General features: G+C 40.8%; 1 protein-coding gene and 1 long non-coding RNA gene across 2 annotated transcripts in view; both read left to right on the top strand.

The window, feature by feature from the left end:
* Nucleotides 1-18406, top strand: part of LOC135161750 (hemicentin-2) — a 177195-nt gene that overhangs the window by 80599 nt on the left and 78190 nt on the right. The window lies entirely within an intron of this gene.
* Nucleotides 7875-18127, top strand: LOC135161753 (uncharacterized). Its single transcript, XR_010298861.1, has 3 exons — nucleotides 7875-11893; nucleotides 14399-14588; nucleotides 16034-18127. It is a non-coding gene; the product is annotated as an uncharacterized LOC135161753 (long non-coding RNA).

The following is an 18406-nucleotide window of genomic DNA, read 5'->3' as shown; positions in this document are numbered from 1 at the left end:
AGTGGCCGACGCGTGTGTCCCTTGCAGAACTTTTGTGAATGTTTGGGGCTCGTTGTGATTCTGAGAATAACAAAGCTGAGGATATTATATTGAAGGGGACGGCCTGTCGATCCCCTCAATCGCTCCGCAGAGCTGGTGAAATTTTTAGGTGATGGGGGAGGTGGTGGAGACCGATGGGGAGTTTTTAATGGATCGGCGGTTTCAGGGTGGGAGAGGACGAGGTTCTCCAGGAGTCGATGAGAAATGTGGCTTATTTAAAAAACAATTTTCCGCTTAAATCACCCCGTTAATTTAATAAAACCGATTTTCCGAGCTAATTAAAACAAACTATTATTCAGTTACATTTTTTTAACAGTGACGTATTAACAAATTTACCGATAATTATTAATTTATATGTATGACAAGCAACCGTCACTGGAAATTTACCTACAAATACACCTAACGGATGCCGCTGATATCGATATACGGCGCCATCCCCCAATATATTCCCTTATCATAATTATGGAGAAGAAAAAAAATTTGCATCACGACACGGCCGAATTCATCCGATTGCACTGATGGAGTTATGACCTCAGGGATTGGCGATAGTGTACGCGTCATTGGTGATGCCAGGCTCGACATTCCCAGCCGCATAATGCTTTGGCTCATCACTGGCATGCACAAGTGCACGTCCATTTCAATTATCAGTCCGGGGAATTTACATCGGCATTTCTCACCGGACATTTTTTTCCCCACTGGCATTAATGAAGGTTCAATTGATTAATTTCATTATCATCATCATTTGTTCCGACAAATATTCTCTTTGACTTTAAAAATATAGAATTTTCCGGACGAATTGAAGGCCCACGGGTGAGGGGGAATTACCGGTGGACTTTGATACGATTTTGAAGCCTAGTCAAATAATAATAAGCAATCAAGCACGCACGAGCGAATCGATATTTCGTTTTTGATCGGCTCACGTGGGGACTGGTTTATTGCCCCCCGGGGAGAATTGTAGTTTATGTGTCGTATAAATTTTTATCCACCACCCACCTCCCGTACCCAGTACCTTCGTGTGTTTTTTTCCCCTGATAGAACATATCATTGAGTGGACTATCCGTGCATTTATACATTTTTAATATCTGCATCTCCATGTGTATCCTCTTGTTGATTATTATGCATACATACAACGAAATAATGATGAAATTTTTATGGACGGGTAATTCTGCTCAACTAATGGAAATAAAATATTCATCGGAGGAGAGAAGGTGAAAATTGGACATTGATACATCGACGATTTTATTGCCATCGTAAAAATAATTGATTTTCGTTAATTGAATTTTTAGGTCGGTATAAAAATTTTAGTGCACTGTCGTATTTTGCAAGCAGTTGCTCGTGGTTTTATTACGTTTTTCAATTTTTTTCTATTGGTGATTAAAGTTGAAGCCATCATCAAGAGAAACGGATGGTTGAGGGGGTGAAATTATGATGACATTTTTCTGCGCTCAGTTTTAACGTTCGATGTGCTTTCCAATTGCGGACTTTCATGGAATAGAAATTATTTGTTGGAAAAATATGAAATGCTATTAATCGGTGGTAACTCCGAATGTCTAATTTTTCGGTTAAAAATTCAATTCAGTCTAGAATAATCCGACTGGACTGAAAATTTCGCATCTTCCTGCTTAAAAACCCGAAAATCCATTCAACAAATCCTGAAATTGTATATTTCACAATTTTTACCATCGCATACACATAAGAAAGAAGATTGAAAAAATTCACGTCATAGTAAAATCCTCATAGGAAATGTAATACCAAGCACTCGCAGCATTACCGTTTTCGTTGTCAACATTCGCCATATCTGGGTCGCCCTCTCGCTCCCTCACAGTGAAATGACTGCGGAGATTTCCCTTTTATGTCTCTCGCAACAGCCAAATCGTTGCGAGCGCTAGGCGAATCTACTGCAGCAGAGACATTCAATTAAATTGCACTTTTTTATTAAATAAAGGGGGATAAAAAAATGGCATTGCCGGCGAGAAGGGGCGGGGGGAATAGGAAATATATGCATAATTGGCTCGTGCGAATCTCGAGCAATAAATCCAGGGCTTTCGGGATGTAGATGGAACGGAGCGAGAGGTATGGAGGGGTGACCGTCGCGGAGATAGCCATCATCCGGACCTCTCCGGGGGTGAGAGGGGTGTGAGGGTGTGCAGGGCCTCACACACTCTGCCGTTAGGGAAATCAAATACGCAGCGATAACGCCTAGCTACCGGACGAATTAAACTCGTATATTCACCGGGTATGCTCCGGGGGTAGCCACCTTCGTCCGTCAACCCCCTACTACCCCTGCCCTCTCGGCCCCTCTTCCAGGCTCCGCGTAATTGCCTCGACCACGAATGCAAGGCAAATCACTCAGCTCCACAGCTCTTCGGTTTTACACTTCAACAGTGGGCTTTTAAATTACCGAGACTGATAGAGGTGATAAAAAGAATTATAGGGGGAGCGGGGTAAAATGGTGAGCAAACTCCTTTGATATTATTAATGAATGTAAAATTGCGAATTCAAATTTTGTGGTGCATGAGCACAATTTCTTTTAAATGTATTGTACTTCTAAAAATAAATAATGCCTTTGATGATCCGTCAGAAAGAAATTAAAAATCAGGTGATTGATTTTTCAATGTTATCAATTGAGGTTTGGGGATCTCCGAACAATTTTATTCACGCCCGATTAAAGGGGAAAAAATACTGTAGTCAACGATGATAAGACGATTATTCTTTTTTTCTTCCCTCTCCATCTGTGACATGAAAAATTACCATTGGCCTGTGGTTTCACGATCGACATCGTGAGATTAGATAAGACGTTTGTAGAAAAGAGGGGCTGGGGGGATGGTTGCCCATCAGTGTAAAGATCGAGTGGGTATCGAAAAGTCACGCCACAAATCAAATGCCTCCGACCCATTGGTGTCGCCGTGAGCTATCAATTTCAATTCCCTCCCTTTTCCCTACCACCAGTTATACTCTGGCCGTTTGTGAGGCAATATCGAGGTTTGAGGACATCTCATCTGCCTCAACTAGTCCCGAAGAGAGTTGTAATAAATTCAAGTGAGGCGGTTGAGGATCGTCTTGTTGTAATAACGAGGTACATTACTAGAATAATATTTATGATGAATAGGTTAATGTTCTCATGTGGTGCAATAATACAACTAAAGTTTAGGAGGGTAATTGTACGGTGTATCAAAGTTTATGCGTGTAGAGGAATTTCTATTGAAATTTTGCGTTTCAACTGGTGAACTGGAGATTAAAATTTTTTATTCAAGTTTTACGTTTTTTTTAAATAAAACACGATAAAGACTCCGTGCTGAGGATTTTGTTATCGACCGGAAAATTTTTCTATTTATCTTTACAATATTTTACGTGCACGCATGCTCAGTCTGATAATTATCATTAAACCAGTAAAAAAAAGGAGATTTTAATACGAGTTGGTAATTTTTTATGAATATAGCGTAATAAAAACTCGGCAGGTATATGTTGTCATTAATGGGAGAATTTTTTATTAATAATATTTTTTACAATGCATTTCTTTAAACCGACTATACTCGACTTCACCTCAAATCTTTCCATTAGATCAAATATGTAATTAGCTCTTTCCAAATGAATCCACTTCACTTCAATCAAAATTTTTTTTCCATAAAAAAAATCGTAGTGATTTATATCCGCAATCGCCACATATGAATAAATGTTCCTTTTTTTACGTAGAAATATGCATAATCTGAGCTCTTCCGGTGTTACCAGACACTCCACCCATCTTAATAAGGGGAAAAAAAATAACTCAGCTCTTCCACTATTTCTACCTCATCCGAGACTCACTCGAGATGTTTGTGCAGTGTATGCATGAAATATTATAGGATAAAGAGTGTGTAAGAACCGCCATGGGAGTATGAGTTTTCTCTTTGGAAAATATAACCCCAGAGCAACACAAGCAGACGCATAGCCCGACTTACGTGAATCCTTCAACGATGTACTCCACTCTCGTCGGCCACTCGACGAGGTGAGTCCTTCGAGTGGTAACATACGTACCAAAGGAGTTGCACAAAGACCCACCAGAAAAATATGTTTCAACGTGAAAAGATGGGCGTCCGCATCATCCACTGGGTTCCAGGGAAGGAGGAGCTTTTCTTATGTAAACACGAGTGCTATTCTATTAGAGCTTTTGCTGGGACTCGTATCAGGGAGAGAGACTTTTCATTGTACCAATTCTACGGTAATGGCTGGATTCTGCGAGACTTGCTCTTTCGTAAGGTGAAACGTATGCGATAGCAAATCACGTGTTTATTCTGCTAAAAAAAATCAACACGGCGATTTCCCTAATTTTTTACCAAAAAAAAGCGAAAATTTCGTGTCGATGAGCGATAGTTAATAACTTGAAAATTAAAGTGTCAGAGAAAAAACGATGGAATGGAAATGTTATCTCGGATGTCTTGAAAAATGTTGGGAAATGAAAATAAACTCATGCTATGAGCTTCCAAACTGAAGCCCCCAGTAGCGCGATAAGCGAAAGCTACTCCAAATCCCAAGTATTTCATCTCTCACTTGAGTTCATCCCCGAATCGAGCATAAACGAGGATGCTTTAAGAGGAGATTGATCGGGTGTAGTGAGGCGAAACACTATTCACGAGGGCCCCTATCACACGCCAAAGTTAGACAAAGACGTATGTGCGCTTTTTCAGTAAGAGCCCAACTTCTTGAAAATCCGGAGTGTTCAGACCCCTCAAAGGGAGTCTCCCCCACCCAAGGAAATTGAATTCTCGTTTAATTAAGATTGGGTCGTGATGCTATGGTGCACGGAATACGAGACAAAACCCACCAGAAAGGGATCATCCATTCTACAACAACAATTTTTCCATAGGTTCGAATGGGGTGAGGCCTATGCCTAAGGAAAATTCCCTCGGTTCACTGCCTCCAGGGCCAATCTCCGGTCAAATTCAATTTTTTTTTCTTACGAAGGAGATCAAAGGTCTCGTCAACCCCCTCTACCCCTCCCCTCCGCCACCCGTATCACTGCGATAAAATACAAAAGCGAGAGAATGCCTTTTACCACCTCAAATCCTGAAGAAAAAATAGCAAAGACAAGTCCCTCCCCTCCCCTATATTAAAAAATCTTCAATAATTCAGCGGTACATGTGCAGAGGCATTTGTTGTCGTGAAAAGGTGCAATGGGCTGGAAAAAGTATATTGACTTTTTCTTTCATCCTCAAAGGGGAACGATAAAGATTTCATTGGTAAACTTGGGACACTGACTGTCGCATTCACCCACCCCCTGGCCACCCTTCCAGAGGAAAAAGGGAAATAGAGGGGAAAACAAGACAACAAGATGGACGCTGGAGGACCAGACGTCTAGACGCTGGCTCGTGGCCCCTCAAAGTCACCACACACGTAGACAAGGACTCACAAAAATTTTAATATCGCTCCTCGGAGTATCGAGCGGTCGATTCGTCACCTGGCAGGCTTCATCCTTCCTTTCATCCCGATCCTCTCCAACTGCGTACGTTAAACTCTCTCTCTCTCTCTCTCCGACGAGGGAAAACGATGGGAGTACATTATAAAGATGAAAGTATCCTGAGATAAAGGAAAATGTAAAATAAAGAGTAGAAAAAATTTTTTTTTCTTTCGTAAAAGAACTGAAGGAGTAAACGAGATAAAGGCAAGAAAAGAAATTTGCAGTGACCCAGGAGACAAAGGAGAAAGGAGCGGCGAATGGGAGAGGTGAAAAAATAGTTGAAAAAAAAAAAACCTCCAACGAAAGACTGAACTCGATTGCACTATTGCATGGAGCTGGAATAAGGAGGCAGCGTCATTGGTGGCTTTGAATTTTTTATTTCATTTATTTTTTACTTCGTCTTTCAATGCCAAAATGAAGAGACGAGAGGGTGCAAAAGAATCGCTGAGAGTTGGCGATGTGAACGCAATAAAGCAAAGCACAAATCGTTCTCATCCACTCCCACTCCACCCAGTGCCCTTTTGAATTCACTCACTGGGCACCTCCTCCTATTCTTGGCCCACCTCCATCCATCAAGCGCGGAACACGGACGTTATTTCACGAACTTAAAACCGCAAGAGCCATCTTTTCTCTTTCTCCCACAGCCCGTTTACTCCTTTGAGGTGATTCTGGAGGGTCTAGCACCCAATGGCCAAAGTCTGGGAGACTTTCGGTGGTTATTTCTCAGTTTTATTTCTCTCTTTGGAGTTGGTCTAGAGAGCGGCGGGGGTGAGGGGTTCTTTTCATATTCGTCGCGTCCACCCGCGCACATCCGGTTTTACTTTGTGGCACGTAGCACACCAGACACTGGTGAATACCGTCTGGTGGGTGCATTGTGGCCACACCTGCGTGTGTGTGCCACAGCTCAACAGGGGGACAAAGACGTGAATGCCAGAGTGGGACAAGGTGGAATAAACTCAGGCGTGAGACGCATCAAACGATTCACTCAGGAGAATATCAAAGGAGCGGGGCAAGGATTCACCCAGAGATCGTTCTCAGAGGGGCTCAAAGGGATTTTTGAAAATTGGAAAATCGAGGTTTGCATTTCGAGGGGAAAATAATGGGGGGTGGACTGGTGAGAGGTGGTTGATGGGAGGGAGAAATTGTGGATGTGGGTTAGGAGAGGAATATTTTGAGAAGGAGAGGTTGATGCAGGGGGTTAATAATTATTATGCACTCAGGAACACAATTGGGGAAATGAGAGAAATATTTGACATAAATGAGAATGTAATTTTATTTAACAGTAATTGTCATATTTGAGGTAAACAAACTTGCTAATACCGCAAATGAAATTCACCTTGAAATAATTTTACTCTGGCAAAACAAAAAAAAAATTCTGATTAATATTTTTCTCATCCCTCCAACTCGTCTTTTAAAATGAACCTCTCAATTCGAAAATTCTCGAAGCCACTCGTGATTTATGAACCTCGGGCGTGGACTCAGTCATCCCCGAAAAAAGACCACAACCTCGAAGACAGTGAGCCCCAAGCAATTTGCAAAAGTGCACCGCACGCTCGTCCATGCATTGAACCGAGGCACCAGCCCAACCCCAGCGGCATAATCCCATATCACATCCTCCACGAGCCTCCAACATTCTTAATTAGGGGTTGCCTTTTCAGACGGTACCCGATCCAGGGCGTGTGCTGACCCATTGCCCCCCTTTCTCATCATCGCTATTACGACATTTCCTTGGAACATACAAGGACACACCAGTGACTATTACCCTCGGCCACCCCTTGCAAACTCATAAATAAAATCGTTTTTCTATTTTTCGCGTCACTTGTAGACACGACAGTAAAAAGAGTCCTAAAATTCTTCAGAAGGTAATAAATATTTTTTACGAACGTGGCAGTCATTTTAGGCTTAAGGACACCGTATTTTCGGTCATTTTTATTGCACCTATTTTGCGCACCTGCAGGAGGAGTGAGGCAGAATAAATGAATCCACCGAGAAAGGCGACAATTTCCTGCGATTAATTTTCCGAGTAAAAAACAATTTTTTCAGAAATCTTTATTGTTTACAAGACTGATCTTTGCAAGATTTTCCTAAACATTGTCAACAGAAATTCTAAACATTTTCCAAAACTCTGATCGCGATAAACCTTTGTACGATTCTCCCCCTTGTTTCACCTACACCAAAGAGGAAAGGGAGGGATGAAAAAGTTGCAGTTTCACTATTTACTCGCCTCAATGATACGCCAGTTTAAAAATTGTTCCAGTTATGTAGTGTAGACCTTTAAAAATTTAATGAAATTACGTACGTGAAGTATGGATCGATTGTACGAAGCCCCGGGTCATTGTGTGAACCAAGGTAGTGCGGTAAATATGAACGTGAACGACTTTTCCGTTGTTTTCATATGTTAGAAGTATAAAGAGCCCGAGGGGGTGAGAGAAATTTATCAAGAAATCGAGCCAGTGACACCTGTTCTCACGACAATAGAGAAGATTCTAACTGTAAAAAATAGTGTCAACTGTTGGCGGCCATCGCCCCGACGTCACAATTTCCCATCAAACGAGGACACCTCTCACATTCAGTATCAACTTGTTTATTGGCTATTTTTGTGGCATTTTTCTCCACCGATGCAGAGAGCAAACAAAAGGGGCGGATGGAAAAATCCACTGGTGAATATGCAAACGCAAGTGGACGGCGCAATGAAGGCCAAATGGTTTTCAAAACAGAGAGGCTAATATAATGTAACAAACCTGTTTTCATATCGTTTAATTGTACAGAAGCACTGCAGAAGCCTGGAGGGGTGGATGTTTGTGGGAGCCACCCGGTTTCGATTAAAATTTTTGATTAAAATAACATGGGGAGAGGCTGCCTCATAATCAACCGACGCACCAATAGAATCTGATATTTCGGGTTTCACTGAACAACTCCAGGGAAAGTGCTTCCCTTATATTTCGGTAATGAGGGGTTTATTTTTGATGCGGTGAATTGGAATTCAAAGGCGAAATGGGAGAGCCATTTGTAGAGAAAATATTGTCAGAGGAAAATTCTCAAGTTTTTGGTGGAATGAAATTTGCAGTCATCTCCAATCCAATCCAATTGGTAATTTACCGCATAAATAACCAATAACTGGCCCACCATCCGAGTGATTGATATTTATTCCTAAAAAAATTCTATCATCCTCTGGAATCAAACTCTTAACACCTCAAATCCCGAATTCATTTCTCGCACTGAATATTTTCACAGGCCACCGGGGCTGGAAGACAAAAAAATTATGCAAATATTTTTCATATGATACAAACATCCCAGTATAACCCAGTATCCGGTTGTGAATTATTGGCATAAAAGTGCGGATGTAAAAACCAGAGGTCTAGCGACTTGGTAACTGCACACTTCCTACGGGCGCCATTAAGAACCAACCCGGTGCGGGGCTGTGTTCTCACGGGCCGTTAATATGGCGCGAATGTTTATACCGTTCTTGTGCTATTTAAAACGCTCCGGCGGAAGGAAGGAAAAACGGGGTAGAGGGGTTGTAGGGAACATTAATAGAGAAAAAGAAATTCAGTTGAGTAGAACCAGGGGCGACGGTGTATTATATCCACGGGTCTCTAACCCGGAATTCCTTCGGCGAAATCTGGAACTATACGAGACGCACTAAATTCTCCCCTCCCTCCCTTTGTGGGCAACGAATTGGGAACGGGGTAAAATTACAGTAGAAACGGAATTACATAGAGTCGTTTAATGAAGTCAGCGGAGAGAAATTGAGTTTTCTTTTTCCTTCGGGTGCAGTCGTTTGCCCCCGAAATGAATTTTAATTGATGAATTGAATTCCTCATATTTTTTAATTTTTTTAAATAAGGGAAGGAAGGCCTTTGGTGTAAGATTTTTAATGTGTGGAAATGTTGGGCTCGTTGATCTCCAATTTATTCCCTGCGATACGTTATCTAAATGCTCGCTGGCTTCAAATATTTTTCTCCATTTTTAATGATCTCCGACACTCGCCATTTAGCCCGCCAAATAGTCTCACTATTTACCTTCTAAATTGTCGATATTTCTTTCATGTTCACTGGAGAACATTGACCCATTCCTCATTCCCTCCCAGTAATACACGACACATGTTTATTTGTTTTTTTTTTCAAGGGGAATAAATCAGTCCGAGTTATCTGTTTCGTTGGGTGAAATGTGCGCGAGACGGGTGAGATGTAACTATTCATTTCCTACGAAACATCAGAGAGTCTTTTTGGACCACATCCGTTTTCCCTCGCGAAACGAGCGTCTTGAGTTAATATTACCCCGGGTGTATTTGTAAACTGCGGGACGAGAAACAAACTCAGACTGGCAATGTCTCGACGTGTGGAATTTAAGAATTTCTTGAAGAATTTTTCTCCCTCAAAATATTGACAAATAATTCTCTTCAGCATGAAAAAATTCAAGGACAACTTACGCTGATGGAACGTCCATTATTTAAACTATTAATCCGATTCTTTCATTGCCAGTAATGCAGACTAGCGGATTAAATTAAAAAAGCATTATTTTTTTACTCGAATCCAGGAATATATTATTTTTCATTTCCCCATTTGTCCTTTACCCCCATCACAGATAATCCATAAAGAATTAAAATGTATCACCAATATGTGAAAATACAATCGCAAACAGCCCTCACAATTCAATCCAAAATTCAATTCCGCAGTGAGAAATTCCAGGAAAATTGGAATCGAAGGGAAAATTCATTAATACGACGTTTTATTGAGATTAATTTTACCCAGCGAAATGAAATTCCACAATTATGATAACGCTAATGTCTGCATATGTATGTGCAAGGGAGAACAAATGATGGCAATGGATTGGGAATAAAAATAGAAAAAAAAAGTGGCAGCATTTAAATCCTATTGGCAATGGTCACGGCACACACATTTACAGAGGCATCATCAGGCACATTGGACATTGGGGTGAGGGGGTGAATTGCTTGGAGGCTAGTTCAGGAAAGGGGACGGGGGGGTTGGTTAGTGGAGAGAGCGTATGAAGCGCGACAGGGCGGTTAATGTCCGTGCATAAATATCGGCACTCTAATTGGCCGGATAAGCACGCACGCACGTGCTGCACGCGTTATTCACCGCAGACCATATCGTCGAATTCGTAATTATGCTTTTAATTGAAAACGTGGCGCCCCACGTACCGTGTCATACCGGCGGCTTCATCGATGCTGAATTTTTACAGCACGACTGTCTTTCTATTAGTCCACGAAGGCAAAAGTGGGAGGAAAATTCGAATTATTTGGCTCTGAAGTCAGGAAAATTTTTAATAAAAATTATCGTAACGATTCTGTGAGAGATTTATTAAATTGGGGAAAAAATTGTCTCTTAAGAGACTCGAGAGTAAAGTTCATGAAATGGAGAGAATACTGTTGACTTTGAAAGGGAATCGTCTGTGTGCTGATGACTTCAGATGTTAATAACCTGTGGCTCTACAAATAAACGGTCTTGATGCACATCGCAGTTGAATAGAGTGAGCCATCGTTAATTCAACAGTTTTCATTGCGTGCTGCAACATTACGGCTCAACGGACAGGCTTGAGCGACGTGGAAAAATAATCCACCCGCTACTTCACCGGCCCACGTCGGGTCTAGAACTGCAGATGCTTCTAATGCGTCTCAATTGTTGAAGTTTCTTAATGCATGCTCTTTCTCAATTCGATGGAAAGTGTTTACGATGGATGAAAATAAATATTTCGGTGGCACAGTGACTGCTACGTAACTTCGAAATATTTTTTTGCCATAGAGATAATTCATTTTTGACAGTTGCAAACCGGAAATTTCGAATTATTCGGAATGACAGCGGGAGCACAACCAAAATATTAACAAAACCAAACCATAATGTTGATTTTTATTGACGTTGACGTTCTCTATTTCCACTTAAATTCTTCAGAATATTTTCGGAAGAGCAGATATTGGACAGACAAAGTGTTATACGCGGTTTATTCTGCGAAAACAATGGACCAATAGCTCGTAAAATTGGCCACTCCATTGGTTGCATAATATCCACAATAAGTGAAAATATATAAAAAATAATTTCCCTTCTGTTGACAATCAATGCCCCATAAAGAGTGTCAGTTCCCGCAGTTATGGGTTTCTCGTCACCCATCATTGGTCCTAAAATAACCACAACGAGACAGTAATGTACCTTTCCGCTCCCTCCATTATAATTTTTTCTTCTCTTATTTCGCCTTCACCTCAACGCACTCTCTCACATCGATATTTCATGATAATTATGTGACTACCGGTTGTGTCGGAGTGGGCGCGGTTATCCAGACAATTCCCAATACTATCTTGCGTTGTAAAACCTCGTGACGAAGTGGCGTGTCGAACATACATAGGTGAATTATACAGTGTACGTGAGACAAAGCGAGAAGTTGGAATAAACAAAAGGCGATATGGTGAGTTTTACAAATGTGTAGGGAAGCATGCTGGAATAAGGTAACTGGAAATCTATGCACGCACGCGAGAACATTACGAAAAACCACGAGTGTAGCGTACATTGTTTCACGGTAGAAATACGTTGATATCGAAACTTATGAGATTTTGGGTTTGAATGATGATTCGATGGATTTTGAATGCTCAACAGGTGTAAGTACATTCCCTTATTTCTACTCGGACAGAAAAGTTCTTGACAAATTACTCTCCTATTCCGTAAAGTCAAAATTATAATTTTTAATAATTTAATTTAATTGAATTACGTAATTTTTATCGAATTTTACGATTTTCAATTGATACTCTCTCATCAATAATGAAAATAAATTTTTAAAAATTACTCTCAGTAAATGAAAACAAGTTGACGTACCACATTCTCCAGTGATCGCTCGATTAAATGTCAATGAAGTCATCGTGCCCCGATCAAACAAAAGATCATTCCCGTTATGTTTTCATTCCAAAATGTCCCTTCCCCCTCGATAATTTTTTGCTCCTCGAAACTAGGACAAATGGACCGGTCGCACCCGTCCCAACTGCTTCAGCTGTCACATATCGAAGAACCTAGGAATACGATATGCGATATGATGAAAAGCAGATACGGTAAAAAAAAGGTCGACAGTTCAATGGATACACGCGCGTACAACTGGGGCTTTAGCTCCAACATCTGCAGACCGCGTGCTCAAGACTCTCAATACCTCATATAGACGTAAATATGCGCGCCGGAAGTTGACGTGGTGTCGCCAAACCGACAAGGGATGTGGGGGCCTTTGTAGTCAAATCCTGCGTGCCATACGATGCCTTTCTAAGATTACAAAATATTCCGGCTTCTTTAGGTGATCATTCAGTGGATTTAATGTGTCGCGCACGTTCTCGGGAAATCGAGAATTTTGAGGTCAACACATTAAGTTTTTACCATTTGATTCCAAAAAAAGTTGTGACAGAATTAGCAAACGGCCTTTTTCAGGAGTTTCGACAAACCCGATATTGTCAATTTTTTAATGGGAGGATAATTAAGCCACACCCCAGTGGAAATACGATATTTTTATACCACGTCCTATTTTACAAATTTTTTTGTCAAAAACGGGAAATCATCTCAAAATTTCCGCAGAAAATTTACTAAAAATCCACTGAAGCCCCCTAAGAGTACACCCTCAAGATAAAATAAGTGTCAGCATAAAAATATAAACGAATTCTCAGCCGATAAAACATTTTCCGGTTCATATCCCAAATTAAAAAGTCCCGACTCTCCGAATACCCCCAATGAAGCGATCAATCATTGGCCTAAATAATAAAAAAAATCGCCTCATCAATTTGCTCCGGAACTAATTTATTCCCTGAAATTCTTCAGGAAACTTTCAAGTGAAAAATCCAATCGAATTTTCCCTCAAGTTATTCACAAACTGGATGAATATCCTGAAACTTTGAAAATTGTCGCAACAGGTCCCCCCTCAGGAAAATTTTCTCCCGATAACAATTCACGTGTTATAATGAACGCCCGTACGTTATAAACTTTGGAGTGTGTGTAAAGGCAGTTTTCACGGTAGACGGAAATTATTATGCTCCGACAGGCCTTCAAGAAATACACACTTGGTTGGTAGGAGGGGAAAACCTTCGCTCTCTCGAGCGCAATCGCGGATCGTACGTTGCTCCCCCGTACACTTTCACGAGCAACAAACTGAGGAGCCTTGTAGGTATACTATAGTGTACCAACGTAGTACGATACCGATGGCCAGCCATTGGACCTGGACCGATCAACGGTTGTATTCAAAACCGGTTTCCACGTAGAAGGGGTCCGAAGACGGCTGAGGGAGCTGTATTTTTCCACCAGTGTTGCCTCGCGATTCTGATAATAACAAATACCCAAACACGTGGAGAGGACCTCCAACTCCTCTCGTAATTATTCCTCGCTAATTTTTCTTCAGATAAAAATGACGAAAGGCTCCACCAAAATTCCGTGAATAGTCCTCCCCCTTCGCTCCGGAATTGAAGAAAAAAGTAATTTTTATTGAATAAATCTCTGGGTGCAGAATTCACCGAGCAGTAGCCAACCAACATGGCGACTGTAACAACTAACCCAGAGATGGGAAGAGGAATAAATCCTGTCGTCTATATAAGTAATACGATCAAGCAGAACCATCTAGGGCTCTCGAGTCCATTTTTGCCCGTTCCTCCACATCTCAAGCGTTACCTTGAGCCCCACAAGACACGCAGTAAGGGCCTGAGAGTGAGTGAGGAAGAGAACGTAGGAGAGACCAGTCGGGTCATCGCACCCAGATTACACCCAGAGTCAACGTAATCCCATTGGCCAGGAGAGGAAACGTATAGCTTAGGCCTTGGCCGCTGTATCCACTACGCGTCCCATCGTCCTATCGGGACTCTCCATCCAAGACCGAATTTATCTCCTTCGTTCTCATCTGTATTAGAAATCTATCCCAGTTGGTTGTACCGTTTGCAATTACTTTTTTTTTCAGGTTCTTTATGCGGGGCAAAACGAGGAAGATAAATTCACGACGGATTAAAGGGCCCATGGAATACCCAATGGATAAAATTATTCGATTGAAATAACTAATTCCACGCAGATATCATTCTTATTGAAATTCATCTCCGGGTTCTACATGTTGAGAAATTATTCATTTGAATAAAAAAAAACATTAGTTGGAGGTAATGAATTATTCATAAAGTGTAATAGAATTGTTTTCATTCAAATAGACGGGATCTAGAGGTTTTTGAACGAAATCTTGCGAAATTTAGATGACATTATAGTACCCTAATGATTTCCAAATAATGTCACTGATATTTCAGCAAAAATATTCAAAAAACATTCTGCCTAATTTCATTTACATTATATTATTATAATTTTGGTATTAAACAACCCCAATCATGAAAAATAAATTTCTGCTGCTCCAAACCCCAAACAGATAACAAATTCGTTTATAATCAAGGCGGAGCGTTAATTAATCCTCCTTCCATAAGCTGTTCTTTTGATAGTATATTCTCTCACCCTATCCCTCAAACAAAGCCCCCTCCCCACCTGTCTGCCTCCACGGAACGATTCAAATTGGTAGAGAAATATTACACCGAAAATTTAATTTCCATTCAATTACCACAAAACCGAATTTTCAATGACGACATTCGTTGGCATTCCAATGACATTACATCATTAAAATATCTGGGAAATGTATCCAAAATTTAATAAAACCCGTTTTCAACTCACAATTCAATTTTATTTATTTATTTATCCAGTTATTTCTGTATTCGTTTATTTTATTTTATTTTAATATCAATGATTCCAGTAATGAAATATTTCAATCCCAGAAATTCCTTCGTCCTCACGAAAGCCACAAACAGATAATAAATTCGTTTATAATCAAGGCACACCGTTAATTAATCCCTCCCACATAGGCTTTTCTTTCGGCAATATATTCTCTCATTCCCTGCCCTCAAACGAAGCCTCCTCCCCTCTTTTTTACCTCCATCGAACCCGGCGAATCGGTATAGAAACGCCCGGGTGCAGAGCCACGTGAAAGCACAGCTATTATAACGAAGCTATTAGATGCACCTCGGGTGCCCCTGGCAATTTCTAAAAACCTATTAACAAGCTCCGCACCTATCAAGCGCACACGTCCCGTAGTGGAATAACCATGTGCCTCTCTAACACAACCCTCTCCTTATTTTTCACTGTTTTAGGGGTTATTTTTTTTTATTGCAAGTTTTTGTTTGGCCCCTCCAATCTCGAGCATACCTGCAGTTTCGGAGGTAGTGGCCAGACGTCCCACACAAACGTTTCACACCATTATTATCCATAAATTCACTGGGTTACGGAGCAACGGGTCTAACTCGCCATCGAAGATTTAATATACCGCACCCTGGAGGGAAACTAATTACTCCGAGCTTTTAAATCCCCGAGCTCAATGCACTCTATATCTCAACCACCATCACCTAGCCACCGTTCACCCACACCTCTGCTACTGTCAATGACGTATTTTTTCGTGTGAAAATGGGACTAAAAGTGAAAGCAGGACATTTATTGCCAGAAAAAAAAATCCACTCGTTACTTCGTTAATCGTCAATTGAAATAATTGGACTATTTTTTTTTTTTACTGCAGTTGTTGGTGACAGGGAAGCGAAAAGAGAGTGGATTGTACTGATGGAGACGACTGGAATAAAAGGAAGTAGTATTGTAAAGGGGGAGAAATAAAAATGGGGGGTTTTCATTTTTTCGGTGACTTATCGAAGGTGAAAAAGAGGAGATTTCATTCTGGAATTTTTTTTTTGTAATGTAATCTGCGGAATAATTTCACTAATGTATACAGTAAAAGATGAAGCCATGCCAGTCAAAAATGGGAGAAAATGGCGAAACAATTCCACTGAAATTATATAAATGTAAAAATGCATATTATAGTGAAACGGATTGATTTCACTTATTTTCTACCTCTCCACTGTACTCAACAATTATTTCATCTAAAGGGAATTTCCACTTGAGTGAACATATTCAAAGCCAGACGTGAAATGAATGGAATGAAAAAAACGCTCTTTCACCTGCGTAAAACAATTCCTGCGATTTTCGCCGATGAAGGATGTTGGAATGTTCATCAAAAATCAAAGAAATGATAGCGCACTTTGATAAATACCACCCAACTGGATAAAAATTGAAATAATCCCAGCAGCCTCCACTTATTTTTCATCCTTCAAATAAATCAGCAAAGGCAGTCGTTGCCTTATTTTGTTATGAGATAGAATAGTCAGTCGGATTGAAAAAAACAAAATCAACTGAAGTACAATTACATCTGCAATGAGATGCTAAATTAAAAGTCACTGTTTTTAATTTATTTTATCCGAATAAACTCAACGAAGTCTGACTACATAGTACCATTTCTACTCACCCCAATCCACCGCTCCCAGTGAAATCTCAATAAACACTGTAAATAATCTTGAAATTGAAAATTTCCATGGTTGTACTCTCTGGTGTAAAGGCGTAGAACAAATTAAAGTCTAGGAATGAAAACAGAGGCTAAAAATGTGAAATTTAAAAATTATTCTATCCAACCGGAATTCTCATTCACAGGAATACATTTCATTAAAACTGACAAGTGAAATACCCAGAATAAAAAGCCCCGGCCCTTCAGTCCCCATTTCCTTCACTTTTTTTCCCAGGAGAGAATGTCCATCAGAAGCGAGAAGAATCGAGGAAAAATTCAATTGAAATTATCCACCGTCGTAAAATACACCCTAAGCCCTTTCCCACCCCCACCTCAATTAACCCGAACAACTGCAGACTTTATTTTCCCATTTCCACGTTCTCCCCCACCCACCCCACAATGTCCCATAAATTCTGATTATTATAAAGGCATAAAAGTTGAATGAACACACGTACACGGTCAATTTTATTCCTTATATGAAACCATACCGTCAGAAATAAACCAGCAAAAAGCTGAAGAAGAAAATTAAAGACCGAACATAACAAGGGACGTAAAAAGTCGGTTGAATTTTTTCTCTCTCTCTTTCTGAAATATACCTGGCTCTACGTTGTCCAGCGGTTTATACCCACCCCCAACCCCTCGCCATAAAAGACCATAATCCCGGTTTTCTTATCCCACAGGAGACAATATAAAGACGATGTGAGTGGTGATAGATGCAAATAGTCGGACAATATTGAAGTTATAATTTTCGTATTACCCCACCCTTTTAAATCCCCTCCTCCCCCTGAAATTGCAGCCATCTGGTTCGTCATAAGATGATGGCGGGGTGGTAAATGAGTCGAAAGGGGTAGAGGGTTGAAGAGGGGCGGGAGGGGTCTAACATTGGCACTAACCGCCACTCGAGGGAATCACCGCCTGTAACTTTAATTTCTCGATTATCCTACATTGCTCCGTTTAGAGGAGAAAAAGAGCCGACGAGCGCACCAACGGGGGTGCAGAGGGGCGGGAGGATGGGGGAGAATTGCCCAGGTACTGCTCAGAGGTGAAACGAAAGACTATCATCCCTCCCCCTCAATTTCACGTCTCGTTTTCAGTATAAAACACCGACAATACCACACAACATTGCACATTGGGTTGTTTGCCATTCATGACTTCCACTCCAACACTCGGAAATTGCATAGAGATGGTAATTGGTGCATAGGATCGTTGGAGACAATTTTTTTTTTAATGTTGGGGGGGAGGGTATTGGGAATTCTTAATGGAATCGTGTGAGTAGAGGGAGGGATTTGACAATAACAGTGCGATGCTCTGATTGAATTGGCTGGGGTTTTCGGTGGTTTTGGAGGTCTTAGTCTGGTGGGAAATGAATTTTTGGAATTGTTTTGGGGAGGGGCGGAAGGCTTTAATAACGACGACACTTTTTGTGGAATGCTGGAAGAGAAATTCTGGGATTCTCTGTACGGATTTAGATAGTTTGATAGTGTTTTGATTTTATTCATCTTCTACTGGAGTCGTTGGAGAATTTCTGAAAAGAAATGAAAGTTTTGAATTTTTTCGACG

This window comes from Diachasmimorpha longicaudata, chromosome 4 (genome assembly GCF_034640455.1).
Source record: "Diachasmimorpha longicaudata isolate KC_UGA_2023 chromosome 4, iyDiaLong2, whole genome shotgun sequence".
NCBI lineage: Eukaryota > Metazoa > Arthropoda > Insecta > Hymenoptera > Braconidae > Diachasmimorpha > Diachasmimorpha longicaudata.
The sequence above is the reverse complement of the archived record's forward strand: the minus strand, read 5'-3'. Positions and strand labels throughout refer to the sequence as shown.